At 36.3% G+C, this 25,402-nt stretch overlaps 1 non-coding gene across 1 annotated transcript; it reads left to right on the top strand.

Moving 5' to 3' along the window:
* The first annotated feature begins 2,676 nt into the window (after positions 1-2,676).
* LOC140804101 (small nucleolar RNA R71) lies at positions 2,677-2,787 on the top strand. The gene has a single exon (XR_012112060.1). It is a non-coding gene; the product is annotated as a small nucleolar RNA R71 (small nucleolar RNA).
* Positions 2,788-25,402: the final 22,615 nt, after the last annotated feature.

Genomic DNA, 25,402 nt, shown 5'->3' on the forward strand with positions numbered 1-25,402 from the left:
ATCCCAGATTTAACCATATAATGACATTTTTCCCAATTTAAAACAAGATTTTTTTCTTCACATATTTTTAATACTTTTTCTAGATTTTTAAGATAATTTTCAAATGAGTTTCCAAAAACAGTTATATCATCCATAAAAACTTCTACATATGCTTCAATCATATCACTGAAAATACTTAACATGCATCTTTGAAAAGTAGCCGGAGCATTGCATAAACCAAATGGCATTCTTTTAAATGCAAAAGTTCCGAAAGGACAAGTAAAAGTAGTTTTTTCTTGATCTTCTAATGATATAGGTATTTGATAATACCCCGAATACCCATCAAGAAAACAGTAATAAGAATTTCCTGCTACTTTTTCTAAAATTTGATCTAAAAATGGTAGTGGGAAATGATCTTTTCTAGTTGCATCATTTAATTTTCTATAATCAATACACATACGCCAACTAGATGGAATCCTAGTTTGTAATAACTCTCCTTTTTCATTTTTTATAACAGTGATGCCTGACTTTTTAGGTACTACTTGTGTTGGACTTACCCATTTACTATCTGAGATTGGATAGATAATTCCAGCGTCTAATAGTTTTAATACTTCATTCTTAACAACTTCTTTCATATGTGGATTTAACCTTCTTTGCGGTTGTTGATACGTTTTAGCATTTTCTTCCAAGTGAATTTTATGTGTACAAATTAAAGGATTCATACCTTTTATATCTTTCAAAGTCCATCCAATTGCATTTTTATATTTTTTAAGTAATTGAATTAAATCTTCTTCTTGATTTGGTAGAAGAGTGGAAGAAATTACAACAGGAAATGTTTTATTTTGACCAAGAAATACATATTTCAATTCTAATGGTAAAGCTTTTAATTCAAGTTTTATATTATCATCTTCTTTAAAATTATTTTCAGACTCCAAACTTTCTACTGAAAAAACTTCACATTGTTGATTTAAGTTTTCTTCTTGTATATTTTCTTCCACAATTGTTTGAATTTCATTATCATCTTCATTTTCATTTTCATTAATACTTGGTTGTTTACATAAATTAAACACATTAAGTTCTAGAGTCATATTTCCAAAAGACAATTTCATTATTCCATTTCGACAATTAATTAAAGCATTTGAAGTTGCTAGAAATGGTCGTCCCAATATTACTGGAATTTCATTATGTACTTCTATTGGTTGTGTATCCAAAACAATAAAATCTACTGGATATATGAATTTATCAACTTGAACCAACACATCTTCTACAATACCTCTAGGTATTTTGATTGACCTATCCGCCAGTAAAAGAGTAACAGAAGTGGGTTTTAATTCTCCTAAATTAAGTTTTTCATAAACTGAATAAGGAAGTAAATTCACACTTGCTCCCAAATCCAACAAAGCTTTTTTAATTTTATTTTCTCCAATAATACATGAAATTGTTGGACAACCAGGATCTTTATATTTTAAACTAGAATTATTTTGAAGAATAGAACTTACTTGTTCAGCCAAGAATGCTTTTTTCTTCACATGCAATTTTCTCTTCACAGTACATAAGTCTTTTAAAAATTTTGCATAAGAAGGTACTTGTTTAATAGCATCTAATAATGGAATATTTATCTTCACTTGTTTAAAAACTTCATAGATATCAGAATCACTTTTTTGTTTTTTATGATTTGTTAATGCATGAGGAAATGGTGGAGGTTTATTTGACTTATTTACTATTTCAGATGATTTATCATTCACCATATTATTCTTAAAATTTAAGGTATCATCATTCTCAAAAGTATCAGGATTATCATCCTTACTCTTTGATTTTAAATGATCCTTGTTTTCATTACTATATGGATCATTAACTATTTTACCATTTCTAAGGGTAATAACAGATTTTATTTGATCAATTTTTTCATTTTTTAATTCTTGATTTTGATTTTTAGGATTAGGTTGAGGTTGAGATGGAAATTTTCCTTTTTCATGAATATTAAGTGCAGATGCAAATTTTGCAAGAGTTTCTTTCAAATCACTCATAGATTGACTGTTTTGAATATTGATAGACTCTTGCTTTTGGATAAATGCATGAATTACATCTTCAAAGTTTTTTCTTGGAGGTGTAACATAAGGAATATAACCTTGATGATTTTGGTTATTTTGAAAATATTGTTGTGACGGTTGTGCATTATTATCATTCCTCCAACTAAAATTAGGATGATTTTTCCATCCCGGATTATATGATGGTGAAAAAGGATCTAGTATTGGTTTTTTATAATTGTTAACATAGTTTGCTTGTTCATGGAGACATTCTTTAAATGAAGGTAATGTTGGACAATCTTTTGTAGCATGATCATGTGTATCACATATATGACAAACAATTTCTTGAATACTTTTTAATTGACCACTCTTTTTCATTTCTAATGACTCAATTTTTCTTGCTAAAGATGCAAGTTTAGCTTGAATATCTGTATCATCTTTAAGATTATAGATACCACCCCCATTTGTTGAATTATTGTTTTTAGTTGTTGGTGGTTCTATTGTGCCTATATTATCCCAATTTTGAGCATTTTCTGCTAATGAATCCAAATATTCCATAGCTTCATTTGGGTTTTTATCTTCAAAAGTTCCATTACACATGAATTCTATCATTTGCCTATCTTTAGGTATTAGACCTTCATAAAAGTGAGAAACTATTCTCCATGTTTCAAAACCATGATGTGGGCATGTATTAAGTAATTCTTTATATCTATCCCAACATTGATAAAACGTTTCTCCTTGTTTTTGAGAAAAAGTTGTAATTTGTCTTTTAAAAGAGTTTGTTCTATGGGAAGGGAAAAACTTTTTGAGAAATTGTTGTTGCATTTCTTCCCATGATCTTATTGAACTTGATCTTAAATTTTGTAGCCATGTTTTAGCTTTATCTTTTAAAGAAAAAGGGAAAAGCTTTAATCGATCTATATCCATGCTACAATTTTGATCATTATAAGTGTTACAAACTTCCTCAAATTCTCTTAGATGTAAATATGGATTTTCAGAATCTAAGCCATGAAAATTTGGTAAAAGTTGAATAATTTGAGGTTTAAAATTGAAATTAGATGCATCGGGAGGAAAAACTAAACAAGATGAGGCACTAGTTCTAATAGGGTTCATATGGTGCCTAAGTGTTCTTAATTGATCATGTTCTTGATTATTATTATTATTATTGTTATTATTATCATTATCTTGATTATTTGAATTATCATCCATATTTAAATTATTTTCAGATACTCGAATAAGTCTACCACTTTTTTTTCGACTCCAAACACTCATACAAGTAAAAACACACAATACTTATAAATAAAACATATATAACAAATATAAACTTAATTTATACCTCCCCGGCAACGGCGCCAAAAACTTGTTACTACTTAAATAATAATTCACCCAAGTGTAGGTTGTCTGCAAGTAATATATTTCGTAAGTACGAGATCGATCCACAGAGAGGTTATTTTGAGTTTAAATTTATTAATTTATAGATTACCAAATGCAAGACTGAAGTTTACAAATTATAAATATTGTCAAGGCTTGAGGATTTATTCTTGGTTTATGTAATATTGTTTAACTAAAAGTGAAACAAAAGAAACTACCATAAATAATGGTTCCAAGAAAATTAAACACACACATAATCTAATATAGTTCCCACTATAGAAAATACCGAATTAACCGATATTTTATATATGGTACCTATGATTATATTATAACTATATAAATAAATAATTGCATAAAGTAAATGTTAGATTAAATCATTATATTTCATTTAGAACAACCGGCAGAGCCACGCTATTGCCTAAATGAAATATATTGATTTAATAAGTTAATTGCAGTAAAGTAAAAGTTAGTTGCGATAAAGTAAATGTTAGTTGCGGAAAGTAAAAGTTAGAAGCGGAAAATAAAAGTTAGTTGCGATAAAGTAAATGTTAGATTGTTAGATATTAGTATTAAATCATAATATTTCATTTAAAACAACCGGCAGAGCCACGCTATCGTCTAAATGAAATATTATGATATTATTATATAAATATACATATATATATATATATCTATATATATATAATAATAAATGATGAAATATTTATTGTATCAAAATTAAACAACAAATCAAGATAACCACTTTAATGGTATCAAGCATTTGATGTAAATTGATAACAACAAATAATTTATTTTTATACCTACAATAAAAATAAGTTAGCTAAATGAAAAGAGATAAAGAAATAATATACAAAATATAAACAATCTTACTTCACCAAGAATGCATCCTCTTCACCTTGACATAATAGATTTAGCTTGCCATGAACTTACTTTTGATCAACACTAAAATATCACTCATAGTTGAGAAAATGAAAGAAAATATATTTAAACTTAGAACTTTGATACACACTCACACTATATTTTACAATGAGATAGAATGATTCTCAAGCTAGCACAAGGCCTCTATTTATAGGCCAAATGAGAGAAAGAGTCAAAAATTCTATTAATGCCATGTAGTTGTAATAGTATTCTTTGTCTCCTCAACTCCAATTCCATGTCCCTTCTTTCAATGCCTTGTTCCACGACTTTTCTCACCACTTTGACTCTGATTAAGGCCACAAACATGTGGGGAATTTTGTGTAGATGAGTTTGGCCACTTGATTCACCTCATTTGGATAAATATTGAAATAGTTATGAATTTTTTACTAAATGATGGTCATAGTAAAAGTAAATGTGTCCTCCTTTTGATCTTTGCACAATTTGATCATCTTAATGAGCTTTTTAGGCAATCATGTCTTCTGCAAAGTTGTAAATAACTTCTCAAGGATTCCAACCATGTTTGAGTCACCTCCATTTGAATTTTCTAGCTTGAGTTATCATTATTTTACCAACACGTAAAAAACCTGAAAATAAAACAAATTTAGTAAGACATTTAAATATAAACAAACAATACTAAAATAACATAATTTATAATTTTAATGAAACTTAAAATTTTAAAATACAGGTTTTAACATATAATAAATTATTAATTTTAAGTTTCATCACAGACCGAGTCCGATGTGCCACCTATCTGTTCACTGGAGACGCCCGCTTATGGTGGGAAGGAGCGTCGGTAGCCCTGACCTTGGCTACACTGTCATGGACACGCTTCACGGAGGTTTTCTACTCCAAGTATTTTGCAGAGGAAGTTCGCACCAGGTTGACCACCGAGTTTATGAGTCTGAGGCAAGGAGATATGACGGTTACAGAGTTCATCCGTAAGTTCGAGAGGGGCTGCCACTTTGTGCCCCTGATAGCGAATAATGCCAGAGCTAAGTTGATGCATTTCCTGGTGGGTCTACGGCCGATCTTGCACCAGGATGTTAGGGTGTCTGACCCTGCTACTTATGAGATTGCTGTCTCCAAAGCCCTAGCAGCAGAGCAGGACCTGCGGGATATCGAGAGGGATCGCCAGGGCAAGCGCCCAATCCAAGTACCACACCGCCCTCCTCCTCATCAGCATCAGCAGCAAAACAAGAGGCCATTTCATGGGCCGCCTAGAATCAGAGGCCAGCAGCAGCAGCAGCAGGGGCGCCCAGCCCCGAGGACTTTTGAGCACCCAGTCTGCCCCAGGTGCTCACGCCGCCATCCTGGAGCGTGTAAGTCTGGCTCAGGAAAGTGTTTTAAGTGTGGCAGTCCAGACCACATGTTGCTGCAGTGTCCCCAGAGGAATCTGCCTACTCAAGGTAGAGTCTTTGCTCTCCATGCCGCGGAAACAAACCCGGAGACTATGTTATTGACAGGTACCTTTAAGCTTTAAGTTATCATTTGAATTTCCGTATTTTGGGGAATCTGGGTTAAGGTTTGAACTTAGAACCGCGATAGGATTGCATAGTTGGTCAAGTTTAAGCTATTGCATATTTTTCATGGCAGTTAGGTTGCAGCGAGCCTGGGGACGATCAAATCCAATCCAGTTAATTTTCATTATGCCAGTTAATTATTTTACGTGCATGAAAATAGAAAATATGTTAGGATCGGTTATTGACTAAGGAGTGTTTAGAAGGGGTGGTTGAATAAAAACTTCTAGGAATTTAAATGTTCTTTGAAAAAGGTAGTTCAGCTTTTGGAATAACATCAAGCTTCAAGTTCTGCAAATCCCATAAAATTTGTTCTTGTACTTGCATTGCAGCAATAGAACTGGACTTTCGACTTAATGCATCTGCAACAACATTGGCTTTACCTGGATGATAATTAATAACACAATCGTAATCCTTTACCAATTACAACCAACGTCGTTGTCTCATATTCAGTTCTTTTTGTGTGAATAAATATTTCAAACTCTTGTGGTCCGTGTATATTTCACACCGTTCGCCATACAGATAATGGCGCCATATTTTCAATGCAAATACCACTGCTGCCGAGATACGTAGTTTTCTTGGGTTAGCTGGTTATTACCGTCGGTTTATAGCGGGATTTTCTAAGATAGCATTGCCTTTGACTGCTTTAACAAGAAAGAATCTGAAATTTGTATGGGACGAAGCATGTGATCGCAGTTTCCAAGAGTTAAAGGCAAAATTGACATCATCACCAGTCCTTGCTATACCAGAAGGACCAGGAGATTTTGTGGTATACAGTGATGCTTCGAAACAAGGTTTAGGAGCAGTTTTAATGCAGCACGGGAAGGTAATTGCTTATGCTTCAAGGAAATTAAAGGAATATGAAAAGAACTATCCCACACATGATTTAGAACTGGCAGCAGTGGTATTTGCATTGAAAATATGGCGCCATTATCTGTATGGCGAACGGTGTGAAATATACACGGACCACAAGAGTTTGAAATATTTATTCACACAAAAAGAACTGAATATGAGACAACGACGTTGGTTGTAATTGGTAAAGGATTACGATTGTGTTATTAATTATCATCCAGGTAAAGCCAATGTTGTTGCAGATGCATTAAGTCGAAAGTCCAGTTCTATTGCTGCAATGCAAGTACAAGAACAAATTTTATGGGATTTGCAGAACTTGAAGCTTGATGTTATTCCAAAGGGATCTGCAATCAAATTATCATCTCTCATGGTTCGACCAACACTTGCAGACAGGATCAAGGTCGAACAAAATGCAGATAATGAATTCCAGCAGTTGAGACAGCGAGATGAGGATAAAGGACATTCGAACTTTGAATTGAATAGAGAAGGAATATGGACATATCGAGGTAGATTGTGCGTGCCTAAACAAGGAACAATCAGGACCAACATTCTTATTGATGCACATGCTACTCCCTATTCGATCCATCCAGGAGGCACAAAAATGTACAAGGATTTGAAACCGTTATTTTGGTGGCCAGGTATGAAAAAGGACATTTCTCAATTTGTTGCACAATGTCTAACTTGTCAACAGGTCAAGATTGAACATCAAAGACCAGCAGGGCTCCTGAAACCGCTACCCATTCCTGAGTGGAAATGGGAACATATCACAATGGATTTCATCCTTGGTCTGCCAAGAACACAAAGAGGATTCAATGCTATATGGGTTATTGTCGATCGACTTACAAAATCAGCTCACTTTCTTCTGGTGAAGACCACATACACGATGAATCAATATGCTGAAGAATACATCAAGGAGATAGTGAGGCTTCATGGCATACCAGTGTCCATTGTATCTGATAGAGATCCAAAATTTACATCAGCATTTTGGAAGAGTTTGCATCATGCTATGGGAACTCGATTGCCATTCAACACAGCATTCCACCCTCAAACTGATGGACAATCAGAACGAGTGAATCAGATCTTAGAAGATATGTTGAGGGCCTGTACTATTGACTTCCCAGGCAGTTGGGACAGTAAACTACCGTTGGCTGAGTTTACATATAATAATAGCTATCAGTCAAGCATTGGAATGGCACCATATACTGCTTTATATGGTAGAAAATGTCGATCTCCGGTACATTAGGATGAAATAGGAGAAAGGAAATTATTAGGCCCCGAATTGGTACAACAGACAGCTGAATTGGTAACCAAGATCAGAGAAAGAATGCACATTGCACAGAGTCGACAGAAAAGCTATGCTGATGTGCGACGTCGTCGATTGGAATTTCAGGTTGGTGACCATGTATTTGTAAAGATATCACCATTGAAGGGCATTTTACGTTTTGGCAAGAAAGGAAAATTGAGTCCAAGATATATCGGTCCATTTGAAATCTTGGAAAGGATAGGAGACAGGGCCTACCGAGTTGCTTTACCACCGAACTTATCAAATGTTCATAACGTTTTTCATGTTTCCTTGCTACGAAAGCATTTGGCCAATCCTTCTCACGTTCTTCATTATGAACCATTGGAGCTTGCATCGAATCTCTCATATGAAGAACGGCCGGTCCAAATCCTCGATAGGAAATCAAAAGTGTTACGAGGCAAAGAAATACCCTTGGTGAAACTGTTATGGCGAAATCATGCAATCGAAGAAGCAACTTGGGAACGAGAAGATGAGATTCAACAGAGATATCCGGAACTATATGGTACGTCAAATTTCGAGGACGAAATTCTTTGAAGGAGGGGAGAATTGTAATGCCCGGTTACTCGTACAAATGATTATAACGTGTTTATGTAGTTTAGTTTGTAGTTAATTACCTCATTAGATTTCACGTGATGAATGAAGTATCAATATTGAGATTAAACATGACTCTTATATTGTTCATGGTGTATTGAGAATGAATATATGTCAAAATAGTGATAGTAAGATGTGTACATAGAAATAGTGTAATAGAAGTTGTGGGAAATGAGATGTAAATATGGTAGTTCGTACGGGTTTTAGCATAATGATTTGAATATTGATCCAAATTGAGTGAGGCCATAACCATTAGAAAGCTAAGATATAATGCTACAACTTTCAAGTTTTGAGTTTTGTCCAAATCATTGTGGAAGACAAGCCAAAAGCGCCCCGAAGTGTGTCGTGTATACCGTCATTCTTTCACTGACACATGTTAGGAAAATAGGCATAACTTTTTACTCAGACCTCCAAATGACCTGAAATTTGGAGAGCTTAAAGCCAAGACATAGGGCTACAACTTTGTAGTTTACAACTTTTCCAGATTATGAAGGGAAGAGCCGTTTCTGGAGCGATATATGATGAATCAGTGTGCAGAGCCGAAACTTGCTCGCCCTAGCGGTCAAAAGTGTCCGCCCTAGCGAACCTGTGCAGAAATAAAATGTGTAGGACCGAGATTTACTCGCCCTAGCGGTAAAAAGCGTCCGCCCTAGTTAACCTGCTGTATAAAAAGATAAGTATCGGGTTTTCTAAGCACTTTCCACCATCCTCAACCTCTCTAACAGCATAAACTCGGAACAAAACTTAGAGAATTTCTTCCAAATGCTTTCTTCTTCATTCCTTTCATAGAATTGAAGTTAGAACTTTGTTCTTCATTCCAAGAGCTTCCTAAAGGTGTAAGTTTTCATCTCTTTTGTTTATTATAAAGGTAGAGGAGCAAACTTCACCTAGTATAGATATAGTGATTGAATTATTGTTATGTTTGACAGCATAGGAGCGAGAAACACCGTCTCAAACCAGTGTTCTTAAGCTTGGACTGTAAGTTGACATGTTCTTGAAGTAATACATGAGTAATATTATGAATTTCAAATGTATCTCATTGTCTATTGATATATGTACATTGTTAGTATGTTTATTGATGAAAACATAGCACCATATTCCATTGTTATGTATTAAATATGTAAGGAACTCATGAATATTGATGATGGGTGCTATGTCATGAACAAGAACATGAACATGAAAAGAAAAGGATTGATTTACATGATATAGAGCTTGTTGACATCATGGGTGGTTTTAAGTCCACCAAAGCTATTGGCCAATATATGTTCATGGGGCGTGGGGTTGCCAAAGGTTGCTCCCTGACGTCCAACACAGTAGTAGCTATATAATAAAGCAAGCACGGTAGTACAGGTCAACTAATGAGGCTCAAGTACAAACATGAACATGAATATATGCTATGATTTGACATGGTTTAAAGTTTCATTGTTGTCACGACTTGATATATATGTTCCTTCGATGCATATTGATACATATAAGTGCCAACTTATTGAGTTTTATAAACTCACGTAGCTCATGTATTACAGGATCAGGTAGTGAAGATGCATAGGATGCCGGTTCACCAAGGGATGGTTGTGACGTGTCTCACCTCGACAAGAACCGGGCTTCTTATTGTATAGCTTCCGCATATGTATTATAAGTTTTACAATGTCAGGGTTTGAAACACGTTTTACAATGTTTATGTCTATGGGTAGAATGAAGCAGAATACGTTTGTGTAGATGAAATATGTTTATATATATATATGAATGTTGTTGTTTATATAGTATTGCTTGAGTTTTTAGTTTAAACAAAATGTAGGGACATCATGCCAAAATTTTTATAAACCCTCAAATGGATGTTCCCTTGTTTGAGTTTCTTTATGCTATAGTTATATCATTCAAACCCTATTTTGATTATAGTGATTATGCTAAGTATAGAGTAAGGGTGTGACATTTTAAATGGTAGGATCAAGGTCGAACAAAATGCAGATAATGAATTCTAGCAGTTGAGACAGCGAGATGAGGATAAAGGACATTCGAACTTTGAATTGAATAGAGAAGGAATATGGACATATCGAGGTAGATTGTGCGTGCCTAAACAAGGAACAATCAGGACCAACATTCTTATTGATGCACATTCTACTCCCTATTCGATCCATCCAGGAGGCACAAAAATGTACAAGGATTTGAAACCATTATTTTGGTGGCCAGGTATGAAAAAGGACATTGCTCAATTTGTTGCACAATGTCTAACTTGTCAACAGGTCAAGATTGAACATCAAAGACCAGCAGGGCTCCTGAAACCGCTACCCATTCCTGAGTGGAAATGGGAACATATCACAATGGATTTCATCCTTGGTCTGCCAAGAACACAAAGAGGATTCAATGCTATATGGGTTATTGTCGATCGACTTACAAAATCGGCTCACTTTCTTCCGGTGAAGACCACATACACGATGAATCAATATGCTGAAGAATACATCAAGAAGATAGTGAGGCTTCATGGCATACCAGTTACAAACTGAACTAAGTATCCCGTCGGTCAATATCAATCAGTTAAACTGAATAAGCAGTTGCGGAAAATAAACTGATTGAAAGATAGAATATCTAACTGAAAATGAAAAGCTGAAGTAAAGACAACACAATATGTTTCTGGATGTTCGGAGAATTGAATAACTCCTACGTCACCCCTTCTATCTCAAGGATATGATATTCACTAAAAGACTTTGATCGAGTACAACACTTGTACAGACCCTCTTCAGTTAGGACTTATCTATTGCCTGAACTGAAACTCTTAGTATAATACAATGATCTCTGTAAGTAACTGAACTTAGCACTTATTGAAATATCAATATTACAGAGTGCTAGTTTGCTCAACGTGTAGCCTTGATTGCTACGAATAGATCTAATAAGTGTGAGCTGAGATTTTGACAGAGTAATAGCAAGTTTGAGATTAATCGATCGTGTCTTCTGTCAACTGCTCTTTAGTCATATTTATAAACTTATCTTTCAACGGTAATTTTGAATTTTCGTATCCGTTGATTGCCACCTCATCATTTCTTAGACAATGTTCTTGATTGCCGCTTTTTCATTGATTGTAAGACGGCGTATTAATCTCAATAGCCGAAATACGTTGTTCTATGCAGTGCGGCTTTCCATATTCAGTTGCTGTCTGATATGTCTATCTGTCTATTGAATGATCTTTCCCGAGGTATCTTCAGTTGAGAAGCTTTAATGTTTTCGGCTGAATGTTTTAACTGATCAGTTCTCAACTGATCAGTTTGTGTCAACTGATTTCAGTTGAATGTCCAGCTGCCGAATTTGCTTTCATGTATTAGTTGATTTAATCGATTGATTTATGTTTTGTCAAACTCCATAATTTAGTTTCCAACAATTTCCCCCTTTATGGTATTTGACAAAACCAAGAGATTTAACTCAGCTCTTTGTTGATAATAGATTACGCAACTGAATCATAGAATATCTGGGTTTCTTGTAGATAATATAGAAGTCTGAGAAAATGATACCAGTTGATAATAATAGCCTGATTAATTCTTCATCTAATTCTTCAGCATAACTGAGTCACAAAATAACTGGACAAATGATATCAGTTGCTTCAGCTGCTTTCCCCCTTTTTGTCAAATACCTCCATCTTGTCAGATAGCTTGCGAACGTGAGAAGAAGAACCGTGACAGAGGATGACATACTTTCAATAGCAGTAGACATTGTGACTTGCAGTAGTTCAATTTTCCGAGTCACAAGCGATTCCACACTGTTGACGCGTTGGGTAATTAATTCTTGAGTGGCAGTCAGACTGGACATGATACCTCTATTTTTCTGAATATCACCAACTGCAAAAGAGAGAGCGGTAACAGCAGATTGGATATCCTTCAGTCTTTTCAAGGATTCCTGATTATCATCCAACTTCAGACTGTGCGAAAGTTGCGTATTTTGAATCTTGGAGATGGCAGTAATTATTTGACTCATACTGTCCTGCATATGTTGGACTTCTTCAAAAATGAGATCAAAATCTGCTGAAGATGGAGGATTGGATTGTCGAGAAGTGCTTGGTTCACTTGTATTAAGTTCAGAAATGATCAAGGCTTGATCAGTTGAAATTGTTTCAGTAACATTTCGAACTGAAATATCAGCAGCAGGGATTTCTGCTTGATCCCGAGGTGGTGAGGAAGGATTTTGTTCAGTTGATGGTGACACAACCTGAACTGATGTCTCTAGGGAATGATCGATTGAGTCATCTGGCATATCAGTTGGTATGACCTGATCAGCAGATTGATCTGGTGGAACAATTTCCACTGAAAGAATAGTGACCTCTGGATTGGTTTGATCAGCAGAGTGATCAACTTTATCATTAACTGGTGCACTAAGGTGGGATTCCTCTACCACGGCTTGAATTACTTCATCAATATGAGCGAAAGACAGCTCAGCTTCAGTATATAGTTGTTGTTCAACAGGCGGTGAAGGAAGCTTATCAGAAACTGGCTCTTCAGTTGGAACAAGAACTAAAGCTGATGATGGTTCTGTTTTGTTAGAGGGTGCTTCTTCAACTAGTTCCACATCGTCATCATCTGAATCTCCTTGGTAGACTACCAGTTCTTGATTGAATTCCCAAAATTTGATTCGAGATAGTAGCCCTATAAGGTCAGTGTCAAGCTGAGTAATTACAGCTTGATCAGCATATGCAGTAGGGCCAGTTGGCAAGTAGTTGTTTTTAAGCTTAGCAACAATTTGAGCCAACTTCTTCGCTCTCATCTGATCAAAGAAATACCTTTTCCTCTCCAATGCTTGAGCAATAGAAGCAGCTTTGACAGTTCGAAGAACAAAGGCCTCCAACTTGATGAATTTTCTCAGCTCGGACTTTTCCTTCAGTTGCTTGGCAAAAACCTCAGTACGATAGGCTACCCAAGCATCATAGGACTTAGTCTTTGCAGCAGCAAAACTGTTCACTTTTGCCCATACAAGATCAATATGAGTCTGAATCGGGTTGGAGGGTCTGGGTTCTACAATCAATTTCCCTTTCCCTTTATCAGTACTCATGATATGAGGAATTTCCAGTCCGGTTCGAGTTGATTCAATCTGCTCTACAAACTTTATTCCTTTGGGTCTGGCAGGTGCTACACCAATTGGTCGAGATATTTGAGTAACAGGAGCTTGGGTCCTAACTGATTCCTTTATGGTACTTACTGAATCAGCTTGTGGAATAATCTGCAGAGGAACTGCTTCTATAGGCTGCTGATCAGTTAAGGAAATCATTTCGTCAGTGGGAATGGATACCTCAGAAGTTGTTTTAACCCTTTGAGTTCTTGGCTTTTCGCAATTTGAGGTGATGAAGTTTTTTCTGACTCTGATGTACTCAAAATCAATTTCCTTTTGGCAACCTTCAGTTGAGCCAACGTTTTGGCTTTCTTGACTGATTTGGGAGCAGCTAACTGAGTCCCAATTTCCTGTTTGATTCGCACAAACTGAGTAGGAGTTATGTCCATTTTGGATTTGATTGGCATCGTGTTCTTTGCATTGAACACCTTAAATTTCGATGTCTTCTCAGAGTCCTCAGCCACTAAACCTTTAGCTTTCAGCAGATAACTGATTTGAACGGCAAAACCCTTGGATTGTTTAGAAGATAGAAACATATTCTTCAAAACATTAAATATGAGATGCTTCCAGTTAAATTTGTGATTAGCCATAATAACAGTAATGGCCTGAAATTTCTCCAAAGTTAGGGCAGCAAATGATCCAGCTTTTGCCAAAAGCCCTTTAGCAATTACATCAGCCAGCAATTGAACTTCATGCTTGAGTTCCTTTTTAGGATCAGAAACTTTAATCTTCTGTCCATCAGCAGAGAGAAGGGTTTGCATTTCCTCAATATCAGATGCTTTAACATCCGAAAGTTGTGCCATACCTTCAGAAGGTAAGAGAAATAAATCACCAAGAGAATCTTCAGAGATGATCAGCAACTGACCATTGATAGTAGAATTGATATTTCCCTCAGAATCAATCACGCCAGTAGAGTAGAAATCCTGAAGTTCTTTGGGATAGATATCCTGAGAAGATTGTCCCAAAAATGTTCTTAGACCAGCAGCTTCAAGTTTCTGAAATACTTTCTGGACTTCAGCATCGCCGAAGGATAAGATAGATCCAAAATTGATGGCCATAGCATTTAGCATGAAAGCGGGAATTTGAGTTGCCATTGATAACTGATAAATTTCCTGAAAGAAAATTCGAAGGATGATGTAGTTCTTGCTCTAAAGAAAATTTGAAGTAGTCGAAAAGTAAAACTGAAATGAAGCGGGGAATTGTACTAATGTTTGTGACTGTTTGAATTTTCGGACACGTGTCAGTCCAGTAAAATTTTGAGTAAAAATATGTGTACGTGTGCTGTAATCGTGTGTGTAAAGTTTGAGTGGTTAAAAATGAATCCACGTCATAAATCAAAATTCATCATTAGTTTAGCAGACAGTCACGTCATTTGATTTGGAATATAATTGGTTTAATTAGTTAACTTATATGAGAAGATTAGTGGAAAATTCGACTGGTAGGTCAGTTGATAAGACTGGGTTCTTTCAGTCGAGAGTTCACTAACAACTGTCTTCTCAGTTAACTTCTTGAACCATTATTCCCCCTTAATAAATGCATTAACGCAAAATGACGGCAATAGACAGTAATGATTAAAGATGAGTATGGTGCTCGGCATAGCAAACGTCACAGAGAGAAATTTCCTTTTGTTTCCCTCTTTTTGGCCTATAAATAAGAGTGAAGGGGTTAGCCAAAATTATCTCAGCAAGTAAGTTTCAAAGATAAGGAGAATGGCAGAAGCTGGAAGCTCAAACGACGCTCAGTTTACACTGCAGGCCAGGAAGCAGTTCATAGAGGATGAAGTCTTCTACGCTAGCCTTCCTTACTGGGAAGAGATGCAGGAACTGGAGTTCCTGTATTACTCTGGGCGGGTCTCCACTTTCAGGCGAAAGGCCCAACTTCGAGAGGTGCGAGAGCTTCTAGAGGTTCCTGCGGGGGTGGACCTTTTTAAAGAGGGTTATCTCTACAAGCTCTTTCTTCTGAAGGAGCTAGAGATCCTCCGCCGCATCGCTGCCTCCCACAATTTCTGCAAAACCTCTTCCTCAGCACTAGCTGCATGGATGAGTTTGTGGATAATTGCTGTGGAGGAAGAATATGAAATTGTAACCGGCTCCTCTTCTTCTCCTCAATAAAATATTTATTATGTTTTATCGTCTTTGTTCTTTTATTTCTGCCTGCAATGATCTTGTAAGAGATATAATCATAAGAGCAACACAAACACTTGCTGACATCAGTTAAGAACTCATAAGAATAAGCAACTCACTTAAATATTTAATAAAACAGCAATAAAGGTTAACAACAAATTACGACCAATGATCATGTAATCCTGTCAAATTTATGGATGAATGAAATATTTATTTTATCGTTTTGCTTTTATTTCTTCATACAATTATCCTGTTATATGACCTAATGACATGCTAACAGTCATCAGTTTTGATAAGTAAACAAATGAACTGATGAAAAACTAATTTTTATAAATTGATAAACAACTAATAAAATTCAAACTGTTATTAACTGATATCTTAAATGTCCTCGGTAAATGTGAGAGTCGCTTTAATTGACTTGTGATTCTTCAACTTCTTCAACACATTTTTCTTATAAATGAGATGATAGTGGTGAAAATGTGATCAGTTCAAAATTATTTCAACATGTCTGATTCTGATGCATGCAGTAGCACTCACGTTCATGTGACTGATCAGTCTGCCCCTCGTTTAGCTGAAATTAAAAGAAAAATGGAGAAATATGTCTTTAAGAAGGTATTGACAACCTGGGAAAAGATTTATGAGTTGAAGATGGTGAGTGACAGTGGTGTCATTCCTACTCGTGCTCAGGAGGCAAGAGCACTGAAATACCTTGCTCGTTTTGAGGTTAGGCACGTTAATGATTTGGTTGAAGATAAATGTCTTTTAGAAGCAATGCTATGGAAGGAGTGGCATGTTGTTGATAAGATCTCAAAGTCAAGGGCATTTGCTGGAGTTCGAATTTATGAGTTGAATGATTGGGTTAGGGCATGGCTAGATACAGTTGGATCTATGATTTCTTCTGTAAATTGGGATCGTTGGTATTCTTAATGAAATATTATTCTCAATTTGTTGTGTTCTTATTTTCTGCACTTAATTCTGTTAGTGAAGTTATATTACTAATAGTATCTTAAGATAAATCAATTAAACCAAGAATATTTCGGAAATAAGAAAACTTAGCCTCTGGTAACGGTTTTGTGAAGATGTCTGCTGCTTGTTGTTCCGTTGAGACGTATTCTAATCTGATATTCTTCTTCAATGCATGATCTCTGATGAAATGATGTCTGACATCTATATGCTTAGTCCTGGAGTGAAGAACTGGATTGTATGTAATAGCAATTGTACTCGTGTTGTCACAGAATATTGGTGATTCCTTTGCATCAACACCATAATCTTTCAGTTGTTGCTGAATCCAGAGTAGTTGGGCACAGCAGCTTCCAGCAGCAAGATATTCTGCTTCAGTTGTGGAAGTTGCTATGGATGTTTTCTTTTTACTAAACCAAGAGATCAGTCTGTCTCCAAGAAACTGACATGATCCACTTGTACTTTTTCGATCAAGCTTGCATCCTGCATAATCTGCATCTGAATAGCCAACTAAATTGAAAGATGAGTCTTTAGAATACCATAAACCAACATTTTGCGTGCCTTTAAGATATCTCAAGATACGTTTGGCCGCAGAAAAATGTGATTGTTTAGGATTAGCTTGAAATCTTGCACATATACATACAGCAAACATAATATCAGGGCGACTAGCAGTTAGGTACAATAAAGAACCTATTAAACCTCTGTATAGTGTCGTCTCAACTGATATTCCCCCTTGATCAGTGTCTAATTTAACTGATGAGCTCATTGGAGTGCTTGCTGCTGAACAAGATTCCATGCCAAATTTCTTTAGCAATTCCTTGGTATATTTGGTTTGACTGATAAATGTTCTTGAATCCAGTTGCTTCACTTGTAAACAAAGAAAGAATGTCAACTCACCCATCATGCTCATCTCGAACTTATCCTGCATCAACTTGGAAAATTTCTTGCATAATTTGGGGTTATTTGACCCAAAAATAATATCATCAACGTAAATTTGAAGAAGTAAGATATGATCATTTTTCGAAAATTTAAACAAAGTCTTATCAACTGATCCAACAGAAAAATCATGATCAGTTAGGAATTTTGAGAGGGTTTCATACCAAGCTCGTGGAGCTTGTTTGAGACCATATAACGCTTTGTTCAAATAATAAACATGATCAGGGAAATTATGATTGACAAAACCTGGAGGTTGTTCAACGTAGACTTCTTCTTGCAATTGGCCATTTAGGAATGCACTTTTCACATCCATTTGATAGACTTTAAAGTTTTTGAAGGATGCATAGGCAAGAAATATTCTGATTGCCTCCAGTCTTGCAACTGGTGCATATGTTTCATCATAATCAATTACTTCTTCTTGTCTATACCCTTGTGCCACTAGCCTTGCTTTGTTGCGCACAACTGAACTATCTTCGTTCAGTTTGTTTCTGTACACCCATTTTGTACCTATAACAGTTTTAGAAACTGGTCTTGGAACTAAGTTCCAGACATTGTTATGAACAAACTGATTTAGCTCTTCTTGCATTGCATTAATCCAATTAGGATCAGCAAGAGCTTCGTCAGTTTTTGTTGGTTCTATTTGAGATACAAAAGCTGAATGAATAAATAAATTAAGCATTTGATTTCTTGTTCTTACTTGATCAGATGGGTTACCTATTACCAGTTCTGGAGGGTGTGATTTCTTCCATCTAAGTTCAGCATTTGTTGCTTCACAGCCAGCAAATTCTTCGTTAGGTAACTGAATGTTCTCAGTTTCAGTTGGAGCTGATTCAGTTGTTAATTGATTTTCATTAGTTTGCTCCACTAACTGATTGTCAAGATTTGCTTCCAATTCAGCTGGTTGACCCAATATCTCAGGTTCAGGTGTATGAAAGATATTCTGATTATTACGACTTTCGTCTGAGTCATCATCTTCCAGACTGATATCTGTAAATAGATCAGCTAGCTCAACTTGATCAGTTGGCTTATCGATTAGTGCAGTTTCATCAAAATCAACATGTGCAGATTCTTCAACATTTAAGGTTTTCTTATTAAATACTCTGTAAGCTATGCTAACTGATGAATATCCAAGGAATATTCCTTCTGCTGATTTGACATCGAATGCTTTTAGATAATTTTTACCATTGTTATGAATAAAACATCTACAGCCAAATATTTTGAAGTAAGTGATTATGCTTTTTCTTCCATGCCAGATCTCATATGGTGTTTTCATGTGATTTTTATTAATCATTGATCTGTTCTGAGTGTAGCATGCAGTGTTTACTGCTTCAGCCCAAAATCTTTGAGAAATACCAGAATCAGCAAGCATTGTTCTAGCAGCTTCTTTAAGAGTCCGATTCCTTCTCTCAGCTACACCGTTTTGTTGAGGTGTTCTTGCTGCTGAGAGCTCATGCTTGATTCCAGTATTTTCTAAAAAGTTTGAAAGTGTTTGATTGATGAATTCAATTCCTCGATCAGATCTGATTCGATCAATCCCAACTGATTTTTCATTTAAAAGTCTTTTGAAGAGTTTAATCAGTTGTGCAGCAGTATGGTCTTTGGATTTGAGAAATATAACCCAAGTAAATCTTGAAAAGTCATCAACGACCACCAAGGTGTATTTCATTCCCCCTAAGCTCATGACTGGTATTGGACCAAAGAGATCCATGTGCAATAATTCTAAGCATCGGGATGAAGATTTACAGCCTTTGTTTTTGAAAGAGGATCGAACTTGTTTTCCATACTGACATGCTGAACAAAGTTTTTCTTTTGAAAAATTTATTTTGGGCAAACCAGTTACAAGTTCATGCTTACTCAGATAGGCAAGAGATTTAAAATTTAAATGATTTAACCTTTTATGCCACAACCAGTTTTGAGATGATTTAGAGGCAATAAAACATACTGGTTTATAAGGTTGATCATTCCAGCTGACTTTGTAAGTGTTTCCACACCTTTTGCCAGTTAGAATAATCTCTTCAGTTGAGTTTTTGACTGAACAAGAGTGTTTGTCAAACTGAACTGAGAATCCATTATCGCATAACTGACTAATGCTTATCAGATTATACTTAAGATTTTCGACTAATAAAATATCATTAATGGTGAAGTTACCATGGATAAGCTTACCCTTACCCACAGTTTTACCTTTGGAATTATCCCCAAAACTGATGTTTGGACCAGTGTATTTGACCAGTTGAGATAATAAATTTGAATCTCCTGTCATGTGTCGTGAACATCCACTGTCCAGATACCATATTGAACCAATGCTTGTACCTACTATCTGCATTTAAACACAAAATAAGATTTTGGTACCCTTTTCTATTTGGGTCCAAAGTTGATTAGTCCTTTAGGAATCCAGACTTGAATCAGTCTAACTGACCGTCCTGTTGCTGTATTCCATATGGTCCTTCCCTGTCTGTGTGTGCTTGGTGTATGGTGTGTGGATGATACGACATGTGTTTTGTCCTTTTTCAACTGATTGTTCAGCCGATATCTTTTCTGAACTGGTTTACTGTTGTAGTAGTTTGAGTAGCCATATGAATATTTTCTGCTGAGAGTTTTTGGTTGTTGATTCCATGAGTCAGTCTTACCCTTCGGATTATACCCAATCCCACATCTCATGCCTTTATTCATATTCTGAGATGGTTGTTCAATCAGTTTACTCGACTCTTTTTGATCTTGTACCATAACTGATTTTACAAAGTGAATATATTTCCCTTTGTTCATATTCAGTTTTGGTTGAGTATCTTGGGAGGACGAATCATCTTTACTACAGAATCCTAAACCAGTTTTATCATCAACTGATTTCTGAGAGTTCTGTATATTAGTTAAAGCTTTAGATGATTTGTTCCAAACTTGAATAAGCTCATTGAGCTTTGTATTTTCAAGCGACAAATTCTGAATCATTAATTGATTCCTGCTTCTTTCAATACTGAGTTCAGCAATCTCCCTTCTCAGACTCAACATTTCAACTGATTCATCAGTTTTTGTTTTATCGTCTTTGGGATCATCTTGCTTTGCTCTGTATTTTTCAAATGATAAAGCAAGCTTTTGATACTCACTGATCATGTCATGAAGAGTTGAGATGAGTTCTTCTCTTGTAAAATCAATTGAGCTAAAATCAAATACCTGCTCATAGCTTGATTGATCTTCTATGTTATCAGCCATTAGACATGTTACTTATTCCTCATCCTCACTTGAACTGCAAGAACTTTCTGGTTCTGACTCTTCGCTGTCAGTTTCTGCCCATTTGGCTTTGCTATCTTCAGCTAGGAGTACTTCATGTTTCTTTCTGTAAGGCTTCTTTTCGTCCTTAGATCTCCTCTTGTGCTCATACACTTTCTTCTTTCTTTTAGTTGAGATTTGATTGTCCTTTTTAGGCTTGGGACAGTTAGCAATAAAGTGACCAGATTTGCCACAGTTGAAACATACATTAGACTCTTCTTTGGAGTTGTTTCTTTGATAATTCTTCTGAAAATTTCCTTGATTTTTCCTCATGAATCTTCCAAATTTCTTAATGAATAGTGACATGGCATCGTTGCTCAGTTGATCAGCAGTTTTCTCAACTGAACCAGTTGATTCATTTCTAATAGCAGTCAAAGCAGTAGTTGCTGCTGGGGTAGATGGTTCTCCTTCTCGAGTTTGAAGTTCAAACTCATATGCTTTTAGATCAGCAAATAAATCATGAAGTTCAACTTTGTTAAGATCTTTGGATTCCCTCATTGCCATAGTTTTGACATCCCATTCTTTGGGAAGTCCTCTGATTACTTTCAACCCTACTTCTTTATTTGTATACACTTTCCCAAGTGCATTCAGTTCGTTGATGATACAGCTGGTTCTTTCATCATATTCATGCATTGTTTCTCCCATCTTCATTCTGATGTTGTCGAACTTCTGCACAGCAACTGAAAGTTTGTTTTCTTTGGTTTGTTCATTGCCTTCGCAAAGTTGAATTAACTTCTCCCAAATTTCTTTGTCGGTTTTGCACATTTTGATCTTACTGAACGTTACTTTGTCCAGTGTCTTATACAATATGTCTTTTGCAACGTTGTCTAGATTTGCCTTTCTCTTGTCCTCTGTAGTCCACTCATCTCTAGGCTTTTCAATTCGGTGAGGTGCCCCTTCAGTGATAGCAACAGCTGTGTTTGCTTTCAAAATTTTCATGGGTCCGTCAGTTATAACCTACCACATGTCATCGTCTTGTGCAGCTAGATGAGCCTGCATTCTGATTTTCCAATCATCAAAATCTTCTCTGGAGAACTTTGGAATCTTATTGAATGAGGACATAGTGATTAGATTGAGTATAGATAGTCTTTGATAGGATATGCCTCGCTCTGATACCACTTGTTAGGATCGGTTATTGACTAAGGAGTGTTTAGAAGGGGGGGTTGAATAAACACTTCTAGGAATTTAAATGTTCTTCGAAAAAGGTAGTTCAGCTTTGTTACAAACTGAACTAAGTATCCCGTCGGTCAATATCAATCAGTTAAACTGAATAAGCAGTTGTGGAAAATAAACTGATTGAAAGATAGAATATCTAACTGAAAATGAAAAGCTGAAGTAAAGACAACACAATCTGTTTCTGGATGTTCGGAGAATTGAATAACTCCTACGTCACCCCTTATATCTCAAGGATAGGATATTCACTAAAAGACTTTGATCGAGTACAACACTTGTACAGACCCTCTTCAGTTAGGACTTATCTATTGCCTGAACTGAAACTCTTAGTATAATACAATGATCTCTGTAAGTAACTGAACTTAGCACTTATTAAATTATCAATATTACAGAGTGCTAGTTTGCTCAACGTGTAGCCTTGATTGCTACGAATAGATCTAATAAGTGTAGGCTGAGATTTTGACAGAGTAATAGCAAGTTTGAGATTAATGGATCGTGTCTTCTGTCAACTGCTCTTTAGTCATATTTATAGACTTATCTTTCAACGGTAATTTTGAATTTTCGTATCCGTTGATTGCCACCTCATCATTTCTTAGACAATGTTCTTGATTGCCGCTTCTTCATTGATTGTAAGACGGCGTATTAATCTCAATAGCCGAAATACGTTGTTCTATGTAGTGCGGCTTTCCATATTCAGTTGCTGTCTGATATTTCTATCTGTCTATTGAATGATCTTTCCTGAGGTATCTTCAGTTGAGAAGCTTTAATGCTTTCGGCTGAATGTTTTAACTGATCAGTTCTCAACTGATCAGTTTGTGTCAACTGATTTCAGTTGAATGTCCAGCTGCCGAATTTGCTTTCATGTATTAGTTGATTTAATCGATTGATTTATGTTTTGTCAAACTCCAGAATTTAGTTTCCAACAAAATACTTATTTTGAGATTTATGCGATATTGCTTGTGGTCAATTCACTATGATGGGAGCATTATTTTATACGGTCGCCAGTGACCGATCAGTTCAGTTTGGTACCACCCGGTCGCCAGTGACCGGCCAACTCAGTTCAGTTTTACACTCCCCGGTAGCCAGTTACCGACCAGTTTGCATGATTATTTTAAAGTTATTTCTTTGAAGTTAATTATTTTATTATTATTATTTCATGCAGTAGTTTGATTTTTAGCATTTAAGTTATTTCAATGAGGCCGGACTGGAGTTGGAGCTTTGAGATAGAATTTAAGATTTGATAAATATTTCCTGACTTTATTTTAGCTAGCAAGTAAGTTCATTTAAGTTCAAAATGGATTTTAAAGAATTATTTAAGTTACTTGAGGTGAATAAGAAATAAGCTCATTTAAGTTACTTAATTAAGGGGTTAGCTCACTAAATTAATTAAAGGATAAGTGAGGCTTTTAAGGATTATAAATTTACTAGCTAGATAACATTTTTCCCTTCCCTTTAATTGTTAAATTTCGGCCACCCCTTTGTTGATCAAATAATTCATTTGCCAACTCATCCTTTGACCAATTCTTTGTCATCTTCTAGTATGCTAACCTTTTCAATTAGTAATCAACCTTAATTAATTAATGTTAAAACATTATCCTAGTCTAGATGAGCATGTAGAATCGGTCATTGCACCACCATAATCCCTCCAAGGATATTTGATAGCAAACCACAATTCAAATTTCAAAATGAGGGAGACTTGGTCTTTATTTGTCCCTTATATTTTGCACCCATCACCCTCACTCCCCTAACCATTTCCCCACCTCCCTAATCTCGAAAATTCAGAGTGTTTTCAGAGTAAAAAACGTGAGAATTCAGTGGGTGGTAGGAGAGAAAAATCGAGTGCAAGAAAGATAGAAAAGAAAGCGTTCCACTCCTCCGCTCCGTGTCGTCGTCGTTTCGTTCGTTTTCTTTCGAAACGAAACCAGGCATGTCTAGATTTCTTTCAAACCTCAATCAAGTCATATTATCAATTATTTTTCAGTATATGATCATGTTTTATCAAGCAAAAACCGAGATACATGTCAAAACATTTTGAAACAACACATGCAGAATTTTCGATTTTTCCTTGGCAAGCTTCACGGTTTCTTTTGGTTTGTGAGTTTCAGGTATTGGATCGACTCCAGGCTCCCAAGGCGACTTATATACATGTAATAGGATGCATTAGGACCACATTTGTCCATCGGTTTCACCCCATGCTCGCTGGAAAGCAAGAAATGACAGCAACACCATTTGTGTCCCTTTTTGAGTTCGAAAATTCAGTTTGGTTGTCAAGGAGGAAGGATCTGACCTTGGCTGCCCCAAGGGCATATAGCCATGGTTAGATCACTTCCCTAGCATGTCTAAGACGTGACCAAGTTGCCCTTTTGGTGGCTTGGTCCATGGCTCATCGGTTTTTACGCAAAACATCAAAACAGTCCAGTCCCCTTCTCGCCCCTTCGGTTGGACAGCACTTGTGCTTCGGGTTTGGTTGGTTTGGTATGGATCTTGTTCGGTCTATGGCCCTTAGCCACGGTTCATACCATGCCCCTAGATGTCTAGATTGTGCCATGGTCAACCAAATGGCCACTGGAATGACGCAAGACATCGATCTAAGCAAAACACTACACACGCATGCACGTTGGTTCTCGGTTGGAGTTTCGGTTGAGTTGGCTGGCCTAGGGCCCTTAGCCATGGTTCAAATCACTCCTTGGGATCTTGGTAAGAGTCTCTGGTCAGTGGTTCACGCCCCCAATGGCCGGTAGTCTCGCAAACAACACAAGTTACACGATTGTACAGTTGCTGGAATTTTACAGCAAGTTGCTGTGTCGGTTCGGTGGCTTGTTCGAGTTCTCGTTTGGCTTTTAGCCTATGGCCTTGGACTGGACAGTGTCCCTTTGAGTTGGGAAGGTCGTGTTTTTGACCGTTCGCGATTGGGATCATTTTTGAGGTCGTACGAGAATTTACGGTGCGATGTGCCAAATTGACTCTCGAAAGAGCGTTTCATGTTTTGGCCTCCATTCCACCTAGATTTCGACCCTATCATTTTAGGAGCATTATTTTATGATTTTCAGCGTATTTTAATCATGACTATACTTCGGTTCAGTGTCGGTTCAGGTTGGCTCGGAGTCATGATTAAATACGAAGTCATTAGGCATCATATTCGCATCTTTTGAACGTAAATTGCATAGTTGGTCAAGTTTAGGCTATTGCATATTTTTCATGGCACAGTTAGGTTGCAACGAGCCTGGAGACGATCCAATCCAATCCAGTTGGTAACATATACAGGAATTTTCATTATGCCAGTTAATTATTTTACGTGCATTAAAT

This window comes from Primulina eburnea, chromosome 10 (genome assembly GCF_022965805.1).
Source record: "Primulina eburnea isolate SZY01 chromosome 10, ASM2296580v1, whole genome shotgun sequence".
NCBI classification, from domain to species: Eukaryota; Viridiplantae; Streptophyta; class Magnoliopsida; order Lamiales; family Gesneriaceae; genus Primulina; species Primulina eburnea.